The following is an 18,269-nucleotide window of genomic DNA, read 5'->3' as shown; positions in this document are numbered from 1 at the left end:
AGTGTTATTCCAGCAGGGAGGCCAGAAACCATTGGAGGTCAGCAAGAAGAAAGGTGACGTGATTTCAGCCACAGTGATGTCTTGACTCCCTAGCCAAAGGTGGCAGGGTGTGTTCCAAATGGAAGTTTTCTGTATGTGCCACAGCCTTGACTCAGAGGTGGATTTGCTGAGTGAGCTTGCAAGGGTGCCAGGTGCAATGAGTCCACTAAAACCTGGCTGCAGACTTCTAAGTTTCTTAAATTCCCAGTTTATAGGATGCAGTCAAATGATTTTTTTTCCACTGTTACCTTGCCTTTCTTATCTGATGAAACTGTGACTTTATTCAGTCTCAATATTTTTCTCCTTTCTCTGTTGTCTAGAAGGTGACTAGATCAAATTTCCCCTTCTGTCATGACCATTAGTAGCTTAGTTGTTGTTTTTTCTTTTTCTTTATTTTTTTTTCTTTTTTATGAAGCTTTTTTCAACAATAAAATCTCTCCCAGACTGTAGTTATATAATATTCAAGGTCACAGTAATCATAACAGAATCCACCTCACTTATTAGGACTGTGGTCATGGAAATGAAAATGTCCTGGCAGGATTTTTTTTTTTTTTTTTTTTAGGATTTTGCTACTGCACACATAATTCATGAGACTTGATCCATGAAAGATGATGCCATTTTTAGGCCCATTGAACTGAGCTGTTTAGTATCCTAAATTCTTTAGTTGTGAGGTAATAGTAAAAAGCCTTTGGGCTTCTTCTCCTAGAGCCAAAGAAAAGCCTTGTAGCTACAGAATTTTTAGATATTGCTGTTGTATGCACACTATGTGGCTTTGAATCCAAAGTGTCATATGATTAAAAATCAGCATGTTTATAGATGTACAGAGTCTTCCTAGAGTCCTTTTGTGTTATCTCTGTGTCTTCCCTGCTGACCTCTCAGCACCACAATCTTCCATCTTTAGCTCAGAATTCATCCTCACAGGAACTATTCCTGTCAGAGGAAAAGCTTTAATGTGCCTTTGGTGGTTTCACTGTGGGAGGAGGAATGGTGACCTAGGGGGAAGCTGATCATGTAATTTTCTTCATTCATAATTGTCTATTTCTGATCCTCTTTTTCCTCTATCCTGGATGATTGGGGATATATTTGTTCTTTGAAAACTGTGAGGCCGTACGTGATAATTTTCAGAGAATGTCAGGACAAGAAATTTGGTGCAAATTTCACTGAAAGAAAAACTTGTTGCCAAAGTGATCTCCTCTTCAAGTGTCTTCTGACATGAAAATACAACCAAGCCCTTACTATTGAAGAGTTTATTGTAAGCAAAGAGATGTGTCCACTCACTTGGTGCTTATGGGCTCCCCTCCATGAAGCAAACACAGGATGTGATTACCTGGGGGCTCTGTCACCAGTGAAGCTGCACTGAGATGGAGTTTGGCTTGATCTTTGTCAGGAGCTGTCTAGCATAGCCCCTTGCCAGAGGTGACCTCAGGAGACACATATGATGCCTTGACAAGGCTGCCCTAGAACAGAGGCTGGACAGAGATGCAGAACAAAGTAGAGATTTATTAAAAGGCCTCAATGGATCCACCTTGGGCAGCACAAGAGCCCAGCCAGGGCCACACCCAAGATGAACCAAAATGGCCCCAAAATGCACGAGTGCTCATGGAGTCTCTCAGTTTGATCCGTTCTGCTCCATTTGCACCTTGGAGTTCATTGTCCAATTCCAGCTCCAGCCCAGGCAGTCCCATCCTGCTTATTTTTCTCTCTTCAACCCACATTGTTTCTGCTCTTGGGTCTGAAATTTGGATCATTTGTCCTTGGTCTCCAGCTAGAGAAGGAATTGTTTTGTGTACCTACCCTGTGCAGAGAGCTCACCATCCCCTAATATGAAGCTCAGACCCACACACTAAAGCAGCACAGAATGTGAAAAATATAAAAGCTAAAACCTGAGGCATCGCATAGAAACTGCTGAAACACAGCCACTGCTTCATCAAACCTTTTGTTAAAGTCTTCCAAAGCAGTTAGATCTGGTAATACAAGACCTATGTGGTAAGAATTTGTGCTGCAGACATTCTTCTGTGCCCAGTCTCGATGGGGAAGAGCAAGGAGGACTCCTTTCCTTGGTTAGTGTTATCTCTTTAGGATGAGCTGTAATAGCTTGGGGGTTATCTCTGCAATCCTTCATGCTCCCATTGCCAGCATGGCATGTGCTCCCTTCAGCACAGTCTGCTGAAAGGTTTTCATTGCTGTTGTTAATCCAGATTGAGCCTTTGACTGCTGTAAAAATACCAGCACTTTAATAGCAGAAGTAGATGTGTGCTTCCGTGGACTGCAGTGTGTCACAGAATATCAATATTATTGCCATGTTTTCCCTGGGTAAGGATGCCTTCAAAATTTATGTGGTGGCTTCTAATCCATCTGTGTGGGCTACAAGACTTGGACTTGTATACACTCATTGCTGTCAGCAGGATTTAAGGAAGTTTTGAAGAGCTTTGCTGTGTTGCAGCCTGAATGGTTTAGAAGTGCCCCGCTGCATTTCTGCAGGAAATCTGTACAGGATTAGACTCACGTTTTACTCAGCTCAGCCTGTTTTCATCAAAACAGGCCCTGTTTAATTCCACCAGTGAAAGTATGGAGGGCATATGATTTCTGGTAGTGCACAGGTGTGCTAGAGGTCACCTGAGGTGTGGGGAGCCTTCCCAATAATGCAACAAGGTGACAGCATGCTATGCAGAGGATGGAAATTTCTACAGAGGAAAAACATTGTCAGAACAACAAAATTTTGCTAACTGGTCTGTGTTGAAGTGATACCTGACTGTGTCACCCCAGGGCCTTGGTGAGACATTGCAAATTCCTTCAAATTCTGCCTTTAATTCTGAAAGTATGATATTTTGTTGATAGTGTTCCTGTAATTTGATGGTAATTTAAAAATAATTTTTAAATTATTTGGAGAAGTGTTTGACATCAGTAAAAATGTTCAGATCTTAACTTCCAAATAAACACAGGTTCTTGTAAATATGGACAAAGGTAAGGGCACCAGAGAGTATCACTGTAAGAGACCCAAGACTGTACTAGTAGTTGTTAATTTTGAAGGAAGCATTAATTTCCTTTTCCTGTTTTTCAAGAATTTTTATGTGTAGGAGAAATGCCCCTGCTGCATAAGCATTTTTTAAAATAATGGTTTTAAAGGGCATGAATAAGAGCCTGAATCCAAATGTTTTGCTACTACTTAAAGACTCTTTGTTTAACTCTTGCTTCTTTTTTTTTTTTTTTTTTTTTCCTTATTTTTAACATAGCTATAATGTGGCTGTAGCCAAGATCAGTATAGGGCAAATGTGGCCAAAAACCAATAATAAAATAATAATATCTGCCTGTCCATCATAACCTGCTCTGTTTTCCTGCCTACTACTTTAGCTAGAAAGAAAAAAAAAAAAAGAGCCTAAGCAGGAAGAGAAAAGGATCATTTTCTTTCCTCTGCAGCTACAAGAGAGCAATTTGATCCCAAGTTTGGGTTCACTTCTCACCATATTTCTTTTGGGGACATTTGTCATCCTTCTTTAGGAGAAAAAAGAAACACCAGGTGATGCTTGTTTCTGAGAACATCATTTGGAGGTGGCAATCACGTGTGCATCTGGTTGCCTGGACAAATAGAGGAGCACATTTGATATAAAGAGGCTAAAACAGACCCACAGACGAGGGCTGGAGCACCTCTTTACTGCAAGGTGATCAGACATCTATTGGTATGGAATACAGACCAAACTGGAGTGACTTCACTGGTGCTCCTCACCTTCTTAAAACAGACTGAGAGGAACTGCTGCATGTGGATGAATAAAGGGAAGTTACAGAATTAATAAAATTCTTTGTGTGTGTTTTCGGGGACACACAAAGCTCTTGGGGGAGATGTTGGAACCCTGGTTGCTGAGAATTTTAACTTTTCTGTGCTGAGAGGCACAGACCCTCAAGAGAACACTGCATTTGACCTGAGGCCATGGAGAAGGCTTCCAAAATTGAGTGATAGAACTGGGATTAAGGGTAGTTTGAATAGAAGTGTGTAATATCACAGGGTGGAAAACCTAGAGATTAAGGTTTCGGAAATATAGTAATATATATAGATCAAGATGGAGGTTTTACGGCAGTGGCTGGTCTTCTTCACCTTCCTCTTCATGAGTCAGAGTGGTGTTTTATAACTGGACAGAAAAGTCTGCATTGCGGGACACGAGGGATTAGTTATTGCGTTAAAAGTAAAAATAATTTAGGTGTCATTTCTTAATTGGATAGTTTAGCTTTAAAAGACCTTGTAGGGGAAAGATAGTTAGCCATTTCGTAGCTTGTTAGTAGAATGCTGTAGAAATCATGACTTGTAGGACTGTGATATAGATAAGAAATAATAAACTTTTGAGCCTGAATATGAAATACTGGCGCTATTGCTTCAATCTTGACATTGACAGAGGCAGAAAAGGAGTCAAAGAATCCACACTTGGGAAAGTGGGAACATCTATCACCCAAACCAGAAGAACTTGATCCACCTGGGACTGCTCTCAGTCATCCCACTGCTGGTAGCATTTGAGCTGATGCACACGTTTGTGGGTGATGAGCCCATCCCTCTGCTTCCTTTAGCAGCAGCTGCCATTGTTGCTCTTCCTGCCACAAATGCCAAGAGCCAGGGAATCCTGGCTCCTATTCTTCAACCTCAGTCTGAGTCTGCAGAGTGGGCAGTAGCTCTACACATGAGCTCTGGGACTCATTGGGACAAAACGTGTCCCAATCTTTTAGTGTCATAGATTGATTCAGGTGGCAAGTGGTGCAAACAAATACTCTGTGTGAAATTGTGAAATGTATTATTCATTTGCTAATTGCTAGGCTATGCTTTTCTTGAAGGGGGCTCTCATCAGATACAGTAGTAGTAAACATGTAGAAACAAGGCACAGCATCTGATATTACTGTGGCTTGGTGGAGAGTTGAGTTGGAAATGCCATTATCCAATCCAGCCTACCTTTTGGGGAAGAATCACAGCACATGGAAGAGTGTAGATGGTCATTTGTGTTGATTCAGTCAAGCATTCTCTCTTCCTACCTGTGTTTGTGAGCCATCTGGTCACAAATGAAGCAGATAAAGCAGAATATCAAGAAATGTTTAAAATCACTTTAAATAATGGATGTTTTATTAATTTTCATGACCTTTCTAAGCCTCTTGTGAGAAAGCAAGTGGAGTGACGCAGCAGAAGGTAGCAGATATTATGCTTAGTGCTTAGACCTTGGTCCTGTCTCCTTTAATCCTGATTCAGTGCCACAATTCCTACAACTGAAGACACTCAAGCAATGATTGACCATTTCAGGCAGTTCCCTTAGAATCATCTGCCTGGTTGTAAACATATGTACACAAAATCTTGGTGTTTAGATGCATTCAAAACATGGGAACAAATCAGTTCTCTTTCATGCAGAGTTCCTAGTTTCCTTGCCTGAAGTTTAATTGTATTGTTCAAGAATTTGGTAGGCATTCCCCATTTGGTTTCTAGATCTTGCTGCCACAGCTTAAAGTGCATTATTTTCTGATCCCAGCTGAAAGTCAATAGGAAAAAAGCTATTGCTTTGAGGTAACTGTAAAAGAAATGCCCTAAATTACACTGCCACAGGAAGACAATAGGTAGAGGAGCCATGTCTGCAGCTGTGATTTTCCCTTATCATTGATTTTTCCAATTCATCATGCTGCATACATTTGGGTTCATCAAGCAGCAAAGGACTGTATCACATAAGGCCAAGCCTGCAGAATTAGGGATGCTCTGGTAATCTGATTTTGGCATGCTGAAGGTGTATTCTCTCTGTAAGAGGTTTTTCTCTTTTGCTTTGTGCTTGATTTTAGTAGACAGTCATGTCCAATGACATGTGCTGGATTGACACAAAATAATATGGATTTTATTAATAGGGGTTATAATTGCAAGCATGGATCTTGTGTGTGTGCATGAAAAGAGCTGATGTACCTCTAGCCAGACACACTACAATGATTTCTGATCTGTCTGAGAGCTGCACGTACAAATGGCACTTGAGCTTTGTGTTCTTCACCTGTGGATGAAAACTTCTACCCTTCTTTATTCAAGAATTTGTAGGCTTGAAATTACCAGCCTGTGCTTGTTTTGGTTGCTTTTTTATGGGTAGGAACTGAATATTTTTAAAACTTTCAGAACTTCTGTGGTAATTTTTGGTGGGGAAACCTTTTTACAAGGCTCTAACTCCTACTTTTGGAAATGTTTCACTTCCAAGTGAAGTAAGTGCTTTTGGAGAATTTCACATAAGTAATTATTCTATTATATAATGAAGACAAGAGGTGAGAAAGCCAAAAGGAACTTGTTGTAAGTGGTGTAGGTAGAGCAATCTGTAGATTGAAGCAAACCACAGCCCTCTCTTTAGGCTTCAGCTGCTGTTTACCTCTGTTTAATAATGTTTGCTCTTCCTTTCTTTGTGGTGTTTTGGCACATCACATGGATGGAGACAACATTGATTACTACCTAATTCATCAGGTTTAAATTGTAAACTGTAACTTACGAGGTGATGGGGTAGGAAAAGCAGTCCTTTGGCCCAGTCTCTCACTAGGACAGGGAGCTGAGAGTCAGGGAAGAAACTATGGCCTGTTTGATGTTGAGTGTATGGCTGGGATGCTGCCTGGCCTTTCCATCCATCATGCAAGACTGGGCAAGGCTCTGAACTCCCACTCCTTTAGCTCTGCTTTTAAGGAAGGATTGTGAAGCATCGGGTCCTCAGCTAGAAAGTCAGAACGCAGGAAATGCCTTTGCTCGTAGCATTTGCCAACTGTGGTTTCTGGTATGTTGGTGGGTGGGCTCTCAACGTGTCCATCTTGATAAGAAAATGCCTAAAGCCAGACCCCGCTCATTGTTCATCAAAGGATCATTTTCTTTATCTCCAGTTTCAATTAAATGTAGAGTTTCTAAAAACAAAAAGGCACCGTGCTCCTCTCACAACCACATTTAACCTCTTAAGACTTGTTTCATGCACCAGGAGTAACTAAGTTACAGCTAAGGATCAGGGCTTATCTTCCCAGTGGAATCAAATTCTCTTGACTTTCTCCAAGGACTTTTGTATCCCCTGAAATTCTGCATGTCATATCTTATCATAGCTGGGAAGTCTTTTTCAGGGAATATTTTAGAGGAAAAAAACATAACAAAAGGTTATGATGGTTGAAAAATTGTCCCTATTTTGTTTTTGCAAATTATAAAAATGTAAACATAAAAATAGTCTCCTGTCTAGTGAATATTATTATTCATATTTTTCCTACTAAGGAAGAATGGAGAAAGAAAACATCCCATAATTTGATTCGGTTATTTGAGAGGTATATATTCTTGGTTTTGTGTTTTTAAGAAGTACACTCTTAAAAAATGTGTTTGGGATTCAAATGGACAAAGTTGGGTTTTGGAAAAAAACTGTATTTAAAAAGAATGCATTTTAAATAATGCTAATATGAATAAAATACCAGCGAAGGATCATAGTACACTTGTTTCCTTTCTGTACAGTTTTTTAGACTCCCAAAATATCTACTACCTATTAATCTTTGGGTTCAGAATTGTCCAGGCCAGCTGTTTTGTATAAGTTTCTAAGTGTTGTGGATGTTAACTTAAATTGCATCAAGTGATGCAGGAGTCTTTGTCCGTGGTGGTGTTCAGAGAGGCAGGACCTGCTGCTGGTCCTTCCCACTGTCAAAGGGGTGGCATCTCCTCTGGGAGTTGCTCCAAGCCCACACAGCCACGAGTGTTTCTCCCAACTGTGTATTTCCAACATTAAAAAAGAACTCAATTAAATCACAGAACATCACATCAATAGTTGTTAGCTTACTTGTTGCCAGACCAAAATGAATTTGAATTAAACAAGTGGTTTAATGCTTCCATCCTGTTTTTAGGTTCTTCAGGCATTTGGAGCTGAAGGGATTTTTTTTTTTCTTTCTTTGTATTCTGAAATCCTTTCTTAGTCTTAAGGTCAGAATTTCACAGCAGCTTTGGTGTAAATAAGTGAACCCTGAGGAAAAAGCTGCAAACTTTTCCCAGAAGAAAAAAAAAAAAATTGCTTTTAGGTATTAGAAGTGCTTGAAATCCTGCCAAGTTTCTGCCAATGCTTCTGATTTCTTTCTTTCAGACTTTTCTGAAATGTTTATTTTAAACATGTTTTTCATATTTTTGAAGAGCTCTAGTGAACCAAAATGTCTGGTGGCCATTTTAGTGAGATGTTTCTAATTATTCCCATGGAAACCTTGAAATGTCAGAAACTCTCTAGGTGCAAAGATGATACTGTAAGAACTGGTTTGTCTTCAGTTACCTGTGCTTTGGAATGATAGAAAATTCACTTTCTGGATGTAAGTTGTTTTGATTGGAACGGTAAGTTCCTATTATAATGGCTAATTTTAGGAGGAAGTTTGTAATACTGCATATGCTTTAATCACTCCTGAACCTCCAAATCCTGTAAGAACCCCTGCAGGAGGAGTTCCTGGAATCCTTCCCATCCCATGAGGATTCATAAAATGTGACACTCTGAAGCCATGTCTCAGGGCACAAAACATCATCAGGGCATGAAAGTATAGCCACAGCTCTAAAATTCGGGCTGCAGCTTTTGGCAGACCTTGAAGGAGAGGTTTGCCATTGGAAAAAGGAAATTATTTTCTTTGTAGCCAGTGGTTGATATTTCTCTTTGCATACTGGACTGCTACTGACACTTTTGATAGCTATTTTATTTAAATGTCCTTGAAGACAAGTCTGTCAGCTGTTTTGGGGAAGGCTACATTTTTCTTAAGCCACTTATTGTCAGTTTCTCCAATTTTTTTAGTTTCTATGAGGAACTGAGTTTAAAGGGAGGATATTGGTTAGGTGCAGATTGCAGAGAATGCACACCCATTCCAGCCAGTGAGAGCTGACAATGATTTCTTTTATGTTTAGTGGTGGCAAAGGGGATTTTCCTGTTCTTTGAGGAGCAAAAGAACAGCTGAGGTTCAGACCCTTTCTTGCAGCATGCCAGAAGCTCCTACAAAGCTAGTGCAAGTTTGGCAAAGGCCTGTTCTCATACCCAGCTCAAATCCCTAAGAACACTGTGCAGTGACGTGGGAGACCTAAGAGATGTACAGGGATGCTGATCCTTGTGAGAGTGGTCAAGCTACTGGGTTTCAGAGACGGTGAGAATAAATAATTCAGCATTTTTCAGTTGCCCTTAAACACAGGTGAAGAATCTCAGTTGCTTTTCTTACTATCATCTGTCACTGCAGATGGGAAGAAAGGAAGGGCTCGAGAGCTGGATCAGAGCTATCCTATCCTGATGGTGTAAGGGATGGCCAGAGAGCAATTTTCCAGGAGAAGCTAGGAAGTAGATATGGACTACCTAAAATCAGATTTGTTTGCATGGTGTTTTTATAAATTACAACAACTTCCAGATACTTCAGTGCAGAAATAAGGATTAGCACTTGGGTATGCAGCAAAATAACAGAGAAAAAAATATAGTTGGGTCTTTTATTACACTGGAGTAATTTAAGCCCTCACATCATTATGCCCTTGATGCACATGCTGTGATGCAATTATTGAACATTTATCACAGAATCAATTAATTTGGAAAAGACGTCTGAGATTGAGTCCAACCTATGAGCACACACCACAGTGAACTAGACCCTGGTGCTGAGAGCCACATCCAGCCTTTTCTTACACACCTCCAGGGATGGTGACTCCAACAGCTCCCTGCATGCTGAGCACCTTTCTAATGGTCTAATCACAGAAAGGTCTAATTTAATCACCTTTCTGTGAAGAAATTCCTCCCAATGTCCAACCTAAACCCTGCTGGTGCAGCTTGAGACTATGTCCTGTGCTATGGTGTGTCGGAATCTGTGCTATTGATGATTCCGAGATTGTAGAAAGTCTCTGTCTTTCTGCCCCGTTGCCAAAGAAGAAGCCATAATTCGTCTGTGCTGTTTTCAAGGTTGTTTATTCTGTTTATCTCTAACATGATCTGTTGCCCTGCTGCAGCTCTGTCCTGCAGGGCAGCGTGTGGGGCTCTGCCCTCAGTGGGATGGTACAAACATTAAATACCAGAAACTACCTGTGCTATATTTACAATAATGTGCCAATATCTATCATCTACGTTGAACAGTGTGTCCCCAGCCTAAACCAATAGAAAAATGCCAACACTACAGTGAAACATGGAGGGCATGAAGAAGGAGGAAAAGGACAAGACACACCCAATTTCCTCCATCTTGTCCCCTTTGGACCCCTAATCTAGAGTCCTAAAATTTTACTTTTGCACCTGTGCCACACTTAATTATTACTTATATCAAACACACAGAGCTTGTAATTAATCCTGTAAGATTGAAAACTCTTTTCCATGGACAGAGATCACAGCCAGTGTCTCTGGGGGCTCTGTAAAGGGGGGTTCCTGACCCCCTACCAGGGTCCCAGGCCCTCCAGGGCAGCCAGAGGGATGCCCTGGGCTCCCAAAATAGTGACTCAATTTTAATTTCTTGGTACCCTTTTATGTCTATTACCATGCAATAAATAACTTTTTTTTCTACTTTTGAAAGCCTGCAAGGCCTGTATGTAGCAGAGCCCCAGCTGCCTGCCTGCCAGGGGCAGAGAGGAATTCTGCTGTGCAGGGAGAGCTCTTCTCCACAGCCAGGTGCAGTGGCATTTGCGTTTTTTCCTTTTCCCACTGCTTTCCTCCAAATTGTTAGGCGTGAGCATGGCTGGAAGCAAGAATCCAGCCTTGATGGAGCACCATCCTGATCTGGTATGACAGGCCTTGTGCAAGTGCTCAGCCTTTGTTGCTTTCAGGAGGGAAATCCCATTAGATTGTACAGATGAGACTGTAAGATTTCATGTTTAGATTTCCCTAAGACAAGAAGAAAGTAGAGAAACCATGTTTTTGTGTGATTTTGTTTTGGTCTCCTTCAAGAGAGGAGAACTGCTGGAAAAATATGTGTTAGATATATCCTGTTTCTTGAATAATACGGGGAGTGTTGCACTTCTAACACCGTTTATTGCCCTGTTTGGTTCCTCCCTGGAAGAAGCTGGCAAGGCTTGCTGCACAGGGAGAGTAAGTTTGATGTGTTGCTAGCTCATCCTGGAAACTGAAAATGGGCAGGGAGAGGAGTGCTAGGGAGATTTATCAGACAGCAGGAGTTGTGAGTCTCAAAGTTAGTGTGGGGATTAACGTGCCAAAGAAACCTCTGTTGTGAACCATGGAAGGAGTGAAGGAGTAACAGAGACAGTTCAGATCCACCCTCTGCCACTTTGCTAAAGTGGATTTGAATGAAATTGAATGTATAACTAGCTCCTAATTTCCAAAGCATTTTTGTGTGGGTTTAGCAATCTGATTCCTGTCAAAGCCAATGACTGTCATATTGATGCAAATACCAGGCAATATTTAGAAAATTTAGGAAAGGTATTTTGCCAAGCAAGAGAAAAAAAACCCCAACCCCTGTCTTTTAACATGCATTCCTGTAGGAATCAGAAATACAGAAGAAAGGGAAAAAGCATACTGAAGTGTTGACCATTCTAACAAAAATCACACTCTACTGATCTTTTTTTTGAATTTTTTTTTTTTTAAGTTTTCCCCTGGCTGGAGGCTTTTGAAGGAAAGAAAAGAAAAGACTAATCTTCTGTCTTGAATTAACAGTGTTAATGATTAACAGAGCAGTGCAGTATGTGTGGTGCCTTTTAATTAAATCAGAAGAGACATGATTTGGACAAGATTTTAGTTTCACTTTGAAAGTTATTAAATAAACTGACACGGTTTGCTCTCCAAAAATTCTTGGGAGCATCCGGTTAGCTGGTAATCCCAGTGCAGCTAGTGAAATAAAGCTGCTTCTAAAACACCTAAGGGCCAGTACCAGATATTAAAAATGGCTGGTTCAGTCAGATAGGGGCATAACTGAACATTAATCTGCATGAAGCAGGGGGCCTGGTCTGAGGATCCTGTTTGAATTCAGGGATAACAAAGGTCCAAACCAAGTGTTTCTGGTCAAGTTTGCATTTTGAATACCTCTGAGCTGTTCAAGTGGCATAAGCTGTTGAACAGTTGGTGCCTTTGGTGGAATTTGGATGGCTTTTGCCAGCTGAGTTTATGAGGTTGTTTCTGAAGTGAGATCCTGACTGGGGCTTGCACGCTGCTCACCAGTAAAATTCAGAGTATCATAAGACAGGAGCTCTAGGTACAGGAATGTCTCCATGAATTGGCCCAGCAGAAAATGTTCCAGAGCTGTGTGCATGTGTGCACACATAAAACTCTTCCAGCAGTGAAGCATCAAGCCCAAAGCCTGGACTCAGACCCTGGTTTCAGACTGGAGCAAGACACTGGATGCTCTTGCTGGCATGTGGTGGCACACACGGATGAACAGATCCAACACTTCACACTCTGAGTTTGCTGTTGTTTACTGATCAGTCTGTTAAGGAGCTGTGGCTGAGGCCTCCACCCATGCCCTCTCAGCAGTAAAATCAAGGCAGAGCCTGTTTTGCCTGGAGATGCATCTGTCATTTGTGTGCGTATCACACCTACCACATTGTAGCTCCTTCTGGCTTTTGTGGCCAAGCTCGAAGTGAATAGTTATCTTTGCAGCATACTTCTATTATTTTAAAAATAACAATAATCTAATATAAAATCTGTTGTTGAAATTACCTATTGCCAGTAACAGTTGGGGCAAAGAGAACGTAGATCTACCTTATTGGCAGCTTTATGCAGCTTTCTGTTTTGTGGGCTCTGCAAATATTAGCCTACATGGCTGTGAGAAGTCCTACAAGTCTGGGCTTTGAGTGTTATCCTTCACACTGATAAAGGAGAAGTTTATTAATAGTTTTAATAATTAATAATAATTCAGATATAAATGAGAGCCAGCAAATTTTAAAGTTTGAAAGCCAAAATAATAGATTGGTTTTTGTTGCTGTGAGAATTGCCATGTGTTCCTGAATTGCATAAAACACAAAAGAACTGGTGTGGAATTGAGTGGGGAGGCAGTGGCCACTGCATCTGCTGCTGGTGGTGGCCGAGAGAAATGGGCTCCTGCTCAGAGCAGGAGGGCACTAGAGCCTGTCCCTCACCTGTGGCAGTGCCAGGGCACAGGGAGAAGTGATAAAGCCTTTGTGACTCCCTCTTCTTCCCTTCCTGTTGTCCAGAGGGTATCTGTAGCCTGGTGGCTGTATGGAGACTATTCTTTGAATCTCCATGTTTATTTGAAAGCAGTGAAAACATGACATAAAACAAAAGCTGTGCTTTGGTGGAAATGGTCTCTCACACCCAGGAAATATTATGCTGCTTTATTTCTGGGTTGTGCATTTCTCCAAAAGTGACTGAGAGAGAATGCAAACAGCAACAAATAGGTTTTTCTATTCAAGTTTCAATTTACAGTGATAGTTCTTCTTGGAATATGATTTTAAAACTTGTCTTAGAGTTTGTTTTGTTTATTGTTACAGCCATACATGCAGTCAGTAACTTTTCCATGTGAAAAGCAGGATAATATTACCTCAAAAACTGAGTACAGAGAAAAGTAAATTCTGTTCTCTGTTGAGGACCAGACTGCTGCCTGCACTATCCAAGTGCATCCTGTCTCAGCAAAGCAGGCATCAGCTAGGATTGAATGCTACATGGGCTCTACATGGGGCCTATCTGGAGCTACAGATTTTGGAAGTGTTTATAATTTTGGGCTGCAGGCTCTTGCATTCTAATGTACAAGGTTTGTGCTCCCAATCCTGCAGAACTTGTCTATGCAAATAGTTCTATCTTCTCGTAAGGCATTTGCTACCTGGTAGTGTGTCAGTGTGAACATGCAAATTCTGCTTGTGTGTGGCTCCACGATTTGCACATGCAGATGTCCAAACCTACATATTTCAATTTGAGTATGTATTTTAATACATAAATCCATATTCATAGCTGGGTACTCACAGGTTTCATGGAACACATTAAAATTTTTGACACTGATGCTCTTTTTAGGCACCCAAGTAGTTATAACAATGGGTTAAAGAATGAAGGGAAGAATAGAAATCATAGTTGTAGGATGGATTCTTAGTCTTGAATCCTGAAAGAGCTTGGAAAACTTATAACTGGGAAATGGCAGAGTCTCTGTTATTTGAGATATTTACAGCTTGACTTGAAAAAAAAATAATAGTAAGAGACAGCTCAGCATTATTTGATGACAAAGTACATAGTCTTGTTTTTATAAGTGCTCAAGAGATATACTCCAAGAGCTTATGTATGAGCTGCCAGACTTTACCTTCAGCGTGTGATTTAATACACAAAGTGTTCATATGTGAAATAAATTCCCTGCTCATATGCCAGTGTCCTAGAATGAAATCTCCTAGGCTGGTGAATGCAGATGCTTTTTGCCCTGTGAGATGCATCCACTGAGGTCCCTGCAGTGAACTCTATTGGGGCATTTCAGAACAGACCTTAAAAAAACCAGGAGAGTTTGTCTACTCCGTGAGAACATGAAAGAGACTGTGACATCTTTTATTTTCCCAGGGAGGGAACAGTTAAAAATATTCTTCAAATAAGGAGCAGATGTTAATGTCATTAGAATGGATTTTCATAAAAAAAACATTTGTTCTCTTGCAAAATGCCAGTAGCTCTGCAAACTTCTCTACAAGTCTGCCTGATTATTTCAGACTTGTGGCACAGAGAAGGAGCAGTGCAGGGAGAGCTATTTACTGCCTCAGAAACCAATCAGCTATGTTTCTGTAAGTTGCCTGTTTTAAAATTGCCTCAACATGGACAAAAATGCTAAAGAAACAGGAAGGTGTTTGAATAACAGGACAAGAACAGTGAGCATCACAGTGAATTCCCTGTTGACAAATACATAGAGAAAGGAATAACCTACATTTGGAAAGTAATGGTCTGGACAGTGCATATGTCTCTGTCAGGTTCTAAATTCACTGTCATTGCAAAAGAAAAAAGATTCACAGGCTTTTTTTGATCGGCTCACCAAAAACTCTGGCTTGCCTGCAGGAATGGTTAAAGTAAAAATAACAAACAAAATATTAAGTGGCTCTCTGGATGACCTCTGGACATACTTATTGTTAGTATGAGTAGACATTGGAACCTCCTAGTAATAATTTCCTTTCTGGAAAGCTCTCATGTCTCCTTCCTCCTCCTCATTTTACTGCTTTTAATGTTCAGAAAATAGGAAAGGCCCTGTAGTTCCTTTCATTGCTGCAATAAATGACCTTACACTCTCCTAGAGCCCTTTGCTTTGAGTTCATTGGGATGAATGACACCTCACAAGTGCTCTAGTGTAGTTAGCATTTGTTTGCTCTAGTATTTTTCTCTTTTTAGTGTCTTCCTTAAGGGTTTTGGTGTCCTAGATCTCTGAAGCATCATGAATGCAGGTTGAGACATGTCTCTCGCCCTATCATTTTTTGTGCTTTAGATGCCCATGTGAATGTTTCGAGATTATCTGGGAGGTGATTTGCCTCTTCCTACTCCATATGCAAGATCTTCACCTCAGGGCCACAGTGTACTGGAAGTATCCCTCTTGGTTAACTTGCTGAAGTAAACAACAAACATTTGGCTTCCAAATATTAAAGGGATTATGAAGTGCAAGGATCTATAGCTGCTTCAGATCCTGCTCCCACTTCCTTTCCAAGGGGTTGCAAGCATGGCACAATGTGTTTCAGCTTATTTCAGGGGAGCCAGTTCTGCACTGCTGTAAGCTTAGGGAGCTGCTGGATCCACACCCAGCTGAATTCACAGGATGACTGAGTTGGAAGAGACCCTCAAGATCATCGAGTCCAACCCAGCCCTAACACCTTAACTAAGCCCTGGCACCCAGTGCCACATCCAGCCTTTGTTAAACACATCCAGGGATGGTGACTCCACCACCTCCCTGGGCAGGCCATTCCAGAACTTTATTACTCTTTATCTGAAAAACTTCTTCCAAACATCCAGCCTATATTTACCTTGGTGCAGCTAAAGACTGTGTCCTGTGGTTCGGTCAGTGCTGCCTGGTGAAAGAGACCCACCCCACCTGACTACAACCACCTTTCAGGGAGTTGGGGAGAGTGATAAGGTCACCTCTGAGTCTCCTTTTCTCCAGGCTGAACAATGCCACCTCCCTCAGTCATTCCTCACAGGGTTTGTGTTCCCAGCCCCTCACCAACCTTGTTGCCCTCAGCAATGGGAATGCTTGGCATGGCAGGGGTCGGCCTCGGCTGAGCCCTCCTTTGTGCTGCAAACAGGATGGTCAAATGGCCCTGTAGCTCTTGTTAAACCAGAGATCTTCCTCGGCTGGATGGACCTTATGGCCTACATGATGGGCACAGCTCTGAGGGCAGCTGGGGTGAGGCCTCCTGGGCACTGCCCAGGACACCCACTCAGCTGCTCCTGTGGGATATCCCAGCTCCACATGGCCCCGTGCTCCTCGCCTGATGCAGTGGATTGACATCTGAGTGTCCAGAGCTGCCTGTTTGAGCTTTGCAAGTGTGACAAATCATGGTTGGAGCAATTTCTGGATGGAAGAAAGAGTAATAACAACTCTGCTGCTGTCAAATTAAAAATGAATTTGTGGGATGCCAACATGCAAAGCATGTTGAGCAGTTGTTGACAGGGATGCCTGGCACAGATACCACAGACCCATGTGATACTGTTTGCAAGTGGCATTTGCCCACCTGATTTATATTCAGTTCCTCATTTGCAGGCAAAGATGGTACATGCCTTGAGCATGGGCTTGCATGACCAGCATTGTTCATTGCTGAATCTATAGGCAAATGAAATTTCTCAGTAGTGCTGTAGATGAAATTTGTTGCTAAAGTCTTGAAATTAAAAATGGGCTGACCACATTGTGTTTCATCTGGACTCAAGTTCTCTTCCAGAATTTTGTAAATCAGAGCAATATTTAGAAAAGTGAAGAAAGAAAAACTGCGATTCTTGTGACTATCCAAAGAGGAATATTTTTAATTATTCTGGAGTCTACTACAGGTGGAAGAGACTCCCCCTCTTTCTAATGGCCAACAAGTCCAGCCATGACAGTATAGGCAGATTTTCTAAAAATCTGGAACTATTCTTTGAAAAGGTTGAGTGTAGTATTTTAGAGGGTAGTCAATTTGCTTTTTATTTTTTTCCTGAATGGAAAGAGTTTTGTTGGTGAGCTCTGCAATAATCTAATTTATTCCAGGATGGATTGAAAAGAGTGTAGAACAATCAACTGGAACAAAAAGATTCTGTAACACAGTAGTAAATAAAGATCTCTATTAGAAAGCTGTAGGGACGCTTTGGAACCCAGTTTGGAATTTCATGAACATCAACTCTTACATGTGGCATCTGATTAAAATGTGTATTTTTCGAAGAACAGTGATACAATCTCTGTTTAACTAATGCTCTTCCAGAGGGACGAATTCTGCTTCTGTAATTCCTCAGCAGTAGAAATGCCTTTTCCAGGAAGAGTAATTATGCCTCCCTTCTCACCAGTATTTTTAAGGACCCTGTGTGTTTAAGGACACTGCCTTACATATTCACCTTCCTTTAAGGGCTGGGTAAAAAAAAATGTAGCAATGGTCTGCCTGCTGCACCCTCATCTCATTTGCAGATCTCTCTGCAATCACAGAAGTGGAATTCATATTTTCCTCCCCCGGCAATCAGCACTATTGGCCTTTCCAATATATTTTTTTCCAGTATATTTTATGCACCAAAGGATGGGTGGTTTAGAGTACTTTAGAACAAAAGGCTGGGTCTGCGGAAGGTGTGCATGAAGAAATAGCAACTTTGTGGGGTACTGCAGACCTGTTTCTGTGTGCGTGTAAAAAAAGGCCTTGTACAGGGGAATCGTTCAGCTATCTATAAAGATTTACCTTTTCACAAAAAAATCTGTCTCATCAGAAGTGTGGAGAGAGTTTTTGGGAAGAAAGAAGATCCAATTATTGCCTATGGGACTTAAGCAGAGTGAAATTAATATCAGTGCCCTGAGCAAAGTGCAGCCATTGGATTCTTGAAAGCTCTGAGGAAAACAGAGTCAGCGTTGATGCTTCCCTGGCCGTGCAGCATTGACCCTGGCTTTGTGCAGAGGGTGGCCTGGGTGCTCACTCCAAGGTAAGAGTGCCACCTGCTGAACCCACACATCCCTCCCCACAGACAGAAGAGCTCACAGGAGAGATTTCCCTTTGGGGTACTGATCCATCCGCACCCACTCCTGTAATTTATGAGGGGTAACAAGATCACAGCCTGGGGTGGAATAGCTGCAGGACTGCACAGTAAGTGGTTTCAGTTTGCTCACATTTTTGGGCTTTGAGGGGAAAGGGTATGAGAGCCAAGCATATGAAACTCGTAACTGATGGTGCCTCC

The 18,269-nt window shown here is 41.4% G+C and overlaps 1 protein-coding gene across 16 annotated transcripts in view; it reads left to right on the top strand.

Annotated features, from left to right (window-relative positions):
- Positions 1-18,269, top strand: part of CALD1 (caldesmon 1) — a 176,451-nt gene that overhangs the window by 108,451 nt on the left and 49,731 nt on the right. The window lies entirely within an intron of this gene.

The sequence above is a fragment of the Taeniopygia guttata genome, chromosome 1A (assembly GCF_048771995.1).
Source record: "Taeniopygia guttata chromosome 1A, bTaeGut7.mat, whole genome shotgun sequence".
In the NCBI taxonomy this organism is placed as follows: domain Eukaryota; kingdom Metazoa; phylum Chordata; class Aves; order Passeriformes; family Estrildidae; genus Taeniopygia; species Taeniopygia guttata.
This window is presented reverse-complemented; position numbering and strand designations above follow the sequence as displayed.